Source organism: Simochromis diagramma, unplaced genomic scaffold (assembly GCF_900408965.1).
Source record: "Simochromis diagramma unplaced genomic scaffold, fSimDia1.1 OVJJ01000781.1, whole genome shotgun sequence".
In the NCBI taxonomy this organism is placed as follows: Eukaryota; Metazoa; Chordata; class Actinopteri; order Cichliformes; family Cichlidae; genus Simochromis; species Simochromis diagramma.
In genome coordinates this window covers 1894449-1904340 of record NW_024386832.1, presented here as the reverse complement: position 1 = coordinate 1904340, position 9892 = coordinate 1894449, and positions in this window count along the sequence as shown.

The following is a 9892-nucleotide window of genomic DNA, read 5'->3' as shown; positions in this document are numbered from 1 at the left end:
AAATATGGATCTGTACTGATAAATGATCAGAATTATAATATTTCTGACTGTCTAAGTCAAAATGGAATCAGTCATAGGAATCAGCACCTCATATCACACCCAAAATATAAATGACAACAGTGATAATAAAGGTCCTGTTTTTTAACCTGAACATGATTTTTAAACATATGCAACCTAACCTGACCTAAACTTTTCTTCACCGGATGCTCCTGCAGATAACTGTGTCAACCATAAACAAGTAAAATATAAGAATAGTAATATAGTAATCGTTTTTAATGTCCAGCATAGGATGAATAAGCATAACAGATCTTCCTCAAAGAAGACCTTTTCTCATTAACTGATATGGTAAACTAACAAAATAAAGACCAGCAGGTGAGCATTGATTTAATTAGCAAGTAAAATCAAATTTTGTCTTTTCACACAACAATTTTTCCATAAAAAAATAAATTAAAAAAATCATTCCAATAACATTTTACTCCTTCACTTATACACAGACCTACTCGAAGGATTATTTGGGATTAGTCCGTTGCTCTGTGTACGCCTCAGAGCAGTGGAGGGTCACATGTCAAACCCCACCAGGGACCATATATGGGAATCAGAACACAAGCTATGATCAAAAACTTAGCAAGTAGGGAGAGAAAAAAAACTCCCTTTAAACAAGAAGAAACCAAGTATGGGCGTAGAACAGCCTTAGGTTACTTTTTGGATTTTACATGCAATAAAGGAAAAATCATAAGTGAGAAATATCTCTTGCTAGTACCTGTCAGTACTCTTGTATCAGTGGGAGGCTTTTAACTCCTGGGACATCCAGAGAGTAACTGTAACTGTAACTGTAACACATAGTATCTGCAATTAAGTGTGTGCACATCATACCAAGGACCTGGATAAAATGATTTCTTGGCTACTATTACTTGGACAGAGGAAATATTCACAGGGAACAGCTACAGAACCCAGGAGAGTGTGGGGGGTTTTACACTGAGAAAACATGGTTTAATTGATCCGAATGTGCTGCTTCAGTAAATTCTTTGTAAATGAAGGTCATTGTTATTTAAGGACATTTCGCCTATTAACAAGACAAATATGACTTATAGGGTCTGATGTATAATGAAACTGAACAGAACTGCACTGGCATTTTAAGCACCGCAGAAGACTGTAGACTACAAGCTACATTTAGTTCTTCACACACATGCACTTAAGTACTTTATCTACCTTGCATTCACACTTATGGTAAATTTAGAACTGACAAGTAACCTAAGAGCCATGTCTCTGGACTGTGGGAGGAAGCTGAAGGAGAACCCCAAAGAAAATCTTTCCTAGATGGGTATCACATGTTCACAAAAACCACTTATACAGAGTTTTACATAATTTCCTTAGAGATTATTAAAGTATTCTGATTCTGATGATTTATAAAGCACATGATGCCTTTAATGTTACTATGTCCCACACAGGCAGCACAGCACTAGGATGCCAAAGCACACCAGAGACACCCAGGCAGGGGTGTGTGAAACAGGGCTGTACGAAGATGCCCCCCCTGATGAGTGGGTGTGCCCCACTGTAAAATCTAATTAGTTCCCAGAACTTAAAAAAATTGTAAAAAGGTGTTAATGTACAAGATGACTATGACTGCTGTTAAAATTGGGGCAGTGGGGGGAGCGACACAAAATGAACCAGGTGAGTTGTAGAAAAAGGCAAATGTGAAGTCATCGAAGAAACGATCGATGGCTACGTGAGGAAAACTATAACAAAAGAGACTGTTGCAAAGCTTGATTAGTTACGCAAGAAACAGATATAAAAAACCCACGTTGATTAACTGATTAGGGACTGGTTGGGAAAAATAATAAAGACAAGAAGAAAACTAAGGAATAAACAAGACACACACACACACACACACACACACACACACACACACACACACACACACACACACACACACACAGTGTTGGGATCCCAGTCAACAGCTGTCCACCCTCTCTTCTGGCTCCTTCCGGCAGGCATGTTTTTGACTCATTAGTCTGACTCCCTTCTGATTCCAGGCAAACACAAAAGAGGACAGAAGAGTAAATCATCACCGTGTGTGCAATGACTCAGCAGGGATAATTAACATTGCACAAAAAATATTAATAATTATTTGACAGCAATACAGCCTCACTGCATTGTTGTTGTTTCTTTACATAAATAAAGATATTTCCACCATAAACTGATGCAGAAAAGGTGCCAAATGTTGATATTTATAATCTCCTAAAACATCTCTACAGCCAGGGCGACGCTGGAGGTCATCTACTCATCATAGAGGTTGGTGGGTTTTTGTTTTGTTTCTTGTTTATTTCTGTAATATATTTTAATCTGCATATTTCCTGCTGTAAGTGGTCTTTATTTTCTTTGCAGTGTTGTTTGAATACACAGCATTTGGTGTCACGCTGCCTGGCCATATAGGCTTATGTCACATTAATAAAACTCACAATCCTGAATGTAATATTTGTAGCAACTTGATATGTAGTGTTTGGATTATGTACTTATCAAAGTGATAATAGCCTCCAAAAAATTAATTAACAAGCAAACAATAGGAGCAAAAGGCACAGCAGAATACCAGATCGAATCCAGCGTTTGTCAAAGAGAGCTGAGATAGAGAGCTTGCAAAGAAAGCCCACCTGGCTAAATGAATAGGCAATGTTGTCAGGGTTTAGAGGAGTCAGTCGGCTGTGAGGCTGCCATATAATACAGCAGCTGTCAGCGCTGACAAGTCTCAGAAACACACACCTCTAATCTCAACACCCCACCCTTCCCCCCGATTTCTTCTCCCCCTCAACCATAAAAAATGACACACTCCGCAAATATTAAACATCTTCCAAGGCCTATTCCAACATCTTCTTTTCTTTAACACAGTCCCCCTCCTGCTCCATCCTTCCTGCTCGCTCTCCCTCTCCCCCTCCACATCTCTCTCTCTCCCATCTTGTCTTGTCCTTGTCTCCTCAGAAGCCCTGGCAGCCGGATCATCTCCGTCTCTTAGTGTCAATTAAAAGTGAAATATCTGCATTTGTCAACATATCATTTGTGCTGGGCCCGTGATGCACTGCTGATTTGTCGGCCGATTCCTGACACTGGGGAGGGAATGCCGAGGCGGCAGTCTCCCTCATTAGACCTGGAGCTGGCACCATGATGGCTGACACTGCCGGGAGGCTTCGCTCCCCACCGACATGATACTAACCCAAGAACAGGCCTCGTCTGTCAGTCTTGTCACTTGCCAGCCAGCCATCCAGTCAGGGAGAGCGAGGGGCAGATGGGTAGAGGAGGAGGTGAGCGAGGGTGGGAAGAAGCTCCATGCACACTTCTGTGGGGGCCAGGCAAGGAGAGAGCCTATAATGAAGTTTATTTGTTTAGCACAATGTCAATAAATGTCATAATGTTTGAAAGATGTGTTCACAAGGGTTGACAAATTGTAAACAGTTCTAATAACCTCGTAACATCCACCAGGACCACCAGTGACCTGTTTAGCATTAGGGTTGGGTTTTCTTTTAGCTACTCACTAAGATTAAGGTAAGGTAAGGCATGATATTTGCATTTTATAGCTGAAGGTTTGTTTGTTTTTTATCAGAATTAAGTTTAACACATGAAACATATTTTAGATACGCACAGAAAACAGTAATCAGTTGATTTTTGAGCACGTAAACAGGGTAAAAGGGAATCCAGATTAATATTTCCTCTTAAATGTTCTTTTTAAGGCCCTGCGACAGACTGGCGACCTGTCCAGGGTGTACCCCGCCTCTCGCCCTATGACAGCTGGGATAGGCTCCAGCGCCCCCCGCGACCCTGAAAAAGGATAAGCGGAAGCGAATGGATGGATGGATGGATGGATGTTCTTTTTAAGTACCGTCAGTGCTGTTTAAATTAAATGAAGTCATTTAATCTTTGTCCTTAGATAGAAGGAGGTGTTGGATTGATTGTCACACATCCAACAACATATCCATAAAGTCAGACCTGCTCAGGAGCAGGTTTATAACCTGATGAACCATTTGCTTAATGGTTCATCAGGTTAAAACTTTAATCCACATACAAAGAACAGGTCCTGGAAGTCTAAAGCACCACAACAAATGCTCTTGCATTTCAAATTTAAAATGAATTTTTTTCTCCTGGATGCAAGAATCTCTTCAGTAAATTTTAGCATCATATGCCCATTTTTGCTTAGCAACATGCTGCAGCTCACAATCTTTATACAACCTGATCCAGCTCATTACCAACATTTAATGCAACAAGCTCAAGAAGTTCACCTGCCTCCACCTCCCTAGATCCAAACTACCATCTGTTTGATGGAAACAGGCCCAATACACCTGGTTCTGACTCTGTATCCTACTGGACCAAAGACAATTCTGGTGCCAAACATCAGAGGACACCCCACAGGTCCTGTGTTCATACCTGCGATGGACAGAGCTGTTTTCAGTAAAGCTAGGTGGACCTGCACAATTATATGCAGCTGTCTTTAATCAGTCCTACTTCTGCTGTTTTTGGACTGTGTGAACTGTTGACACTAAAGGGGAAAAAACACAATAAAAATAAAACCGAATCAATTGGGTGGCAATGACCTACTTAAACAGGGTCTAAGCAAGTCCTTAGACCAAATATATTATAACTATACTTTTTCTACTGTCAGGAAATACCATGACAGGACTGGACCAAACCCCCAGACCTCAAACAACAAGTCAAAAATAGATGTATGTTTTATTCTTATTTCTTGTTTAATCAAGAAGCACAGTCAAAAACATCTCAGACAGCAAATGTGCATGTGACACTAGGTCTAATGATGCCTCCTGCTCATCCCAGGTTAAACCATCTATTTAGCCAAATTGCGCATTTTGTAAAAGTTGCAAGAAAAAGGCAGAAAGTGAAGACAGAATTAAGAAAACACATCCTGGTTAGTCAGTTAGTACATTTAAATAGAAAAGAGAAGCTTGGAAGCAGGTTAGCAGAACAATTAGGAATTGGGCAAAAAGAATAAAAGAGCAGTCAGGAGGTAAGACGATACACATGCGTGAGGCAAACTGACAAGGAACAAAGGCAAGACAGCAGGTGAAATATACAGCAGCTAATTGGAGAATAGAACGGGTGAGGTTTGTCTGTGCATATATGAATCAGGTAATTGGGAGCAAGTCAGAGGACATCTGCTGGGTGGAGCAAGTGTGACAAGCTGCAGAGCAAGAAAAAACGATATCAAGAGAAACTGCTAAAGCAAACAAATATTTTATGACTTTTTTACCACCTTTCTCTAGTGTTCTGACAGTTTGTTGGTTTTTAAATATTATTTTTGTCCTAATTTCATATATCTGCCTCTGATATTTGCACCAACTCAACATAATGGATCCATACCTAATAAGTTTGTGGTGCTTAATTCATTTTTTAAAAAGTCTCCATGTTGTGGTGACAGAAAAAATTGATACATCAACTTTCTAATGGCTTATATTTCAGTGAAAGAATAGCTTTGCAAGCTGCCTGCTGAAGTGACTGAGACATACGTGATACCTTAGCTTTTACTTTGGATTGTCACAGCCGAGCTAGACTTTAATTCTGGAATTCCTGGCTCCTCGGCCCCCACACTGCAGGAGCAGGGAGGAGGAGGATGCTTGCCCTGCTTAACTTGCCATCATTATGAGGAAAAGTACTGACCAAGCTAACAGCTACCCTGGGTAGGAGTCACTCAGAGACACAAAGGAATGCACTATTATAGCTTCAAAGAGTAGGGGGGAGAGGAATGGGGGAGGAAAATGTGAGAAGGCTGAGCAGCGCATAGTGGGAAAAGAAGATGTTTTTTTTTAAAAAGGAGTAGGGCAGTGGACGTGGTTCAGTAGTCATATTTAATATATATTTTTAAATATACCATATTTAATAGTAATGTATTTTTACCACGATATAATTCATTTCAATTCAATTTATTTATACAGATATACAAATTGCAACAACAGCCGCCTGAAGGTGCTTTATACTGTAAGGTAGAGCCTACAATAATACCTCCAGAGAACAATCATATGACCCCTATGAGCAGCACTTTGACGACAGTGGGAACAAAACCTCTCTTTAAACAGGAAGAAACCTCCAGCAGAACCAGGCTCAGGGAGGGGCGGGGCCATGGGTCCATATTCCTGCAGACCGCCGTGTTACTGGGAGATTCAGTGTTGCAGCATTTTTTTATGTCCCCTTCCCTGGATCTGTGCCTCCATGCAAACCTATCTCCAAGGTCCACACACAGTTCTTTGGGTTTCATGGCTTGGTTTGTGCTCTGACATGAACTGTCAACTATGGGACCTTATAATAAGTGTGTGCCTTTCATATAAGTTCAATCAACTGAAGTTACCACGGGTGGAGTCCAATCAGTTTGTAGAAACATCTGACAGATCATCTGAGCTCAATTCTGAGTGTCATGGCAAAAGCTGTGAATAAATATGTACATGTTCTGTTTTTGCCCTGCGACAGACTGGCGACCTGTCCGGGGCGTACCCCGCCTCTCGCCCTATGATAGCTGGGATAGGCTCCAGCGCCCCCCGCAACCCTGAAAAGGATGTTCTGTTTTTGTTTTTTACCTTCAAAGTGTATTCACTTGGTCATTATTTCGAGGTGAGAAATGTATGTAATTCAATATTGAATAATGCTGTAACACGACAACATGTTGACCCAGTGAAGTGCTGTAAGCACTCTCCAGATGCTCTGTACTGAGAACGTGTTTAGCATTTAGATGAAATGCACCTGAAGCCTGACATGGTGGATCTTCAAATGTAAAATACACATCACTGACGTCACAGAGGAAAAAAGATCATCCATGTTATACATTTTGTGTTTTATTTTTACTTTAACACTGATTAAGACACATTTCAAAATAACCTGATCCCTTATCCAGCCTCGTTTCTCTTATATACATAAACAAACACTGTAACCAGAAACATTGATGGGAAATATACATTTAGCTTCACACACACGAGCTTTGTAAGACCGTTACAGTCTCAGTGTGCTGACCCATTCATTTCACTCATAAATCAAATAACATTTCTAAACAACAAAACCAAACTGTCAGTGCTCTCTGAACAGACTGTAATCGTTTGGAGTCGGGTGCCTCGTGCACAGATCTAACATGGCACAGTTTCAGTAAAAACACCACCAGTGTAAAAATCATTATCATTCTGTACGTAGTTGAGATATTTACCTACCCTGTGCATATTCTGTTAAAAGACATTGTGTAATACTGTATGTATACTTTAATCAACATGTGATTAAAGTATTATATGTCATCTCTAAGATGCAAAACACCTAAACAGCTACAAATAACACAGGATCCTATGAAGGCACGTACCTCTACATTCACTTTAAAGGGGCCAATTAAGGATTTCAGGCTGTTATGAAACACTATGGGAGCCCTGCAGAAATATAAACAAGCCTGACTAATAATTACAACACAGTATGATTATTTCCACAGAAAACTTCATGAATAACCACATTTATCTCACCAGCATAGTCCAGCCAACACTTACATATTAAAGGGCATCCAGGTTGCAAGACTTGCAAATAAAGCCTCTGAATTTACAGTAAATAGTGCAGGAATATTTTTATTCTCTTAAATTTGTATATGTCATGCCTTGATGATTGGGATGTTTGCTTGGGGTGTCCATTTCTGCATTTACGATTAAACTCTGTGCATACAGAGGACACAAGGTAAACTGTAACTCAAACTCTAACGTTTTAAATCTTCAAAAAATATACAGATAATGAGCAGAATTATGTGGATATAACACTGCTTAAGATAATAAGAAAAACTCTGAGCATTAATGTGTAGGTGTAAAAGCTTCCCTCCCCGTTGTCCTCATTGCCCAGCTGATGTTTATCAACAGCATTTCATATTCAGGTCGAAGTTTTGGCTTCCACTTCCTTCCAAATGTGCTGTATGGGCGTGAGTTCTTCCACAAATCAATTAAGAACATTTATGTTTGGAATTAACATACAATGACATGTAAAACAGAGATTTATAAGCACATAACTGAACTGAAATGTTCCTTTAGCAAAAGAAAAGACCAAACCAAGAACAAGTGTAAGAGTTGTCGGAGCACCAAAACATCTGAACTATAACACAGTCTGCCAGCACGTTTCTCTTCTACACATCCTATGCAAAATAAAACTAAGCTATGATATATAACCATCACTTGGGTTGGTTCATCGCGTTTATTGTAACCTCACAATCGGAATAACCTTCCTTAAGAACTGTCTCGAGTAGAACAGCAGCTTTGCTCCTCAGTGGAAATCCGGCACCTCACTAACCCAATAAAACAGAAACGGATATGAATATACTTTTGGCCACCGATCTGTATTAGGGCAGATGTAATTGGCTGGATGAAACAAAATCAATGTAAACTTCAAACATGAAACATTCACAATATTCAGCTGTCACTTGTATGTCACTTGTTTGTGTTTTTCCATGATTTTTAAAGTTTTACATGAGTGTATGACCTCTGCACCATCCATTAACTGTAAAGGTCAGCAGCACTGGTGAATACAGAGTAAAAGGCAAGCGAGCAGGTGAACAGGACTACAAATGCACAGACTTTCCAACTTTCAAATATTCCTGTAAATGTTAACTTGAATGAGGAATTCTTTACATTACTCTCAAGGTCAAATTCAGTCTGATCAGTATTTATGAAACAATCTAAAACAACAGGCTTAAATTAAGCGAAATGATTGGTCGTTGGCCACAGTGGATAAACACTGGAATGTATAAACATGTAATAATGGTATGTGTGTGTTTCCTTTGTGTATTCACGTCCACAAATACAGGTGTGACCTCCTCGGACTACAGCAGTAACATTTCTACAACAAAACGCTCTGACACGAAAAATACATCAAAATAAACAAACATAAAAACAAATTCAGTGGTTTCAACTTTTGCAGCAAAGTAAACACAGCAAACAACAATGACATTATAATTACTCAATAATAAAGAATGGATGGTGTGGTTGACTGTGTGGAGTCATACAGTGCACATTGACAATATAATACAGCAGTTAGTTTTTTTACTCCTACTTAGGCCACAGCGACGTCTCGCCACAGCGACGTCTCGCCACAGCGACGTCTCGCCAAACGCTCCGTTTAGAGTTCTGATCTCATTTTCCATCACACAAACTTTCCAGAGATTCTCATTCCCAACGCGTAACAGACCGACGATCTGTCACGGACCGAGGTGTCTCAATGTAGCGTGAAATGAGACGCTCCGGATTCTTGAATCCAACAGAATGACGCTCGCGGCGCTAACACACGCTTAGAGCAGAGGCTCTAACCCAGGGGTGGGCAATCTCAGTCCACGAGGGCCGGTGTCCCTGCAGGTTTTAGATGTGTCCTCGAACCAACACAGCTGATTTAAATGGCTAAATTAGCTCCTCAACATGTCCTGAAGTTCTCCAGAGGGCTGGTAACGAACTAATCATGTGATTCAGGTGTGTTGACCCAGGGTGAGATCTAAAACCTGCAGGACACCGGCCCTCGTGGACTGAGATTGCCCACTCCTGCTCTAAGCCTAACCCTATCAGACAGTGTTTTCTAAAGTGATTCATGGTCAGAATGTAAAACACATTGACATGTAGAGATTCATTCCAAACGGCTCTCATGCCTCTGAACATGCCGAGGATTTGTCACGTAGTGTCGGTATGTTACGTGTTGGAACTTTCTGTACTGTTTTATTCACACAAACCCGAGCCAGATGTGCTCCGTGAGTAATACTGCATTGTACTTTAACCTCTTAACATCCACCAGGTCACCAGCAACACAACTAAGGTGAGGGTTAGAGTTATGTTTGGGTTTTGTTTTCTAGAAGACTACGACGAAGTCTCATCAAATCCTTTGGCATTGAAGTTTTTGTTTGTTTGTTAAT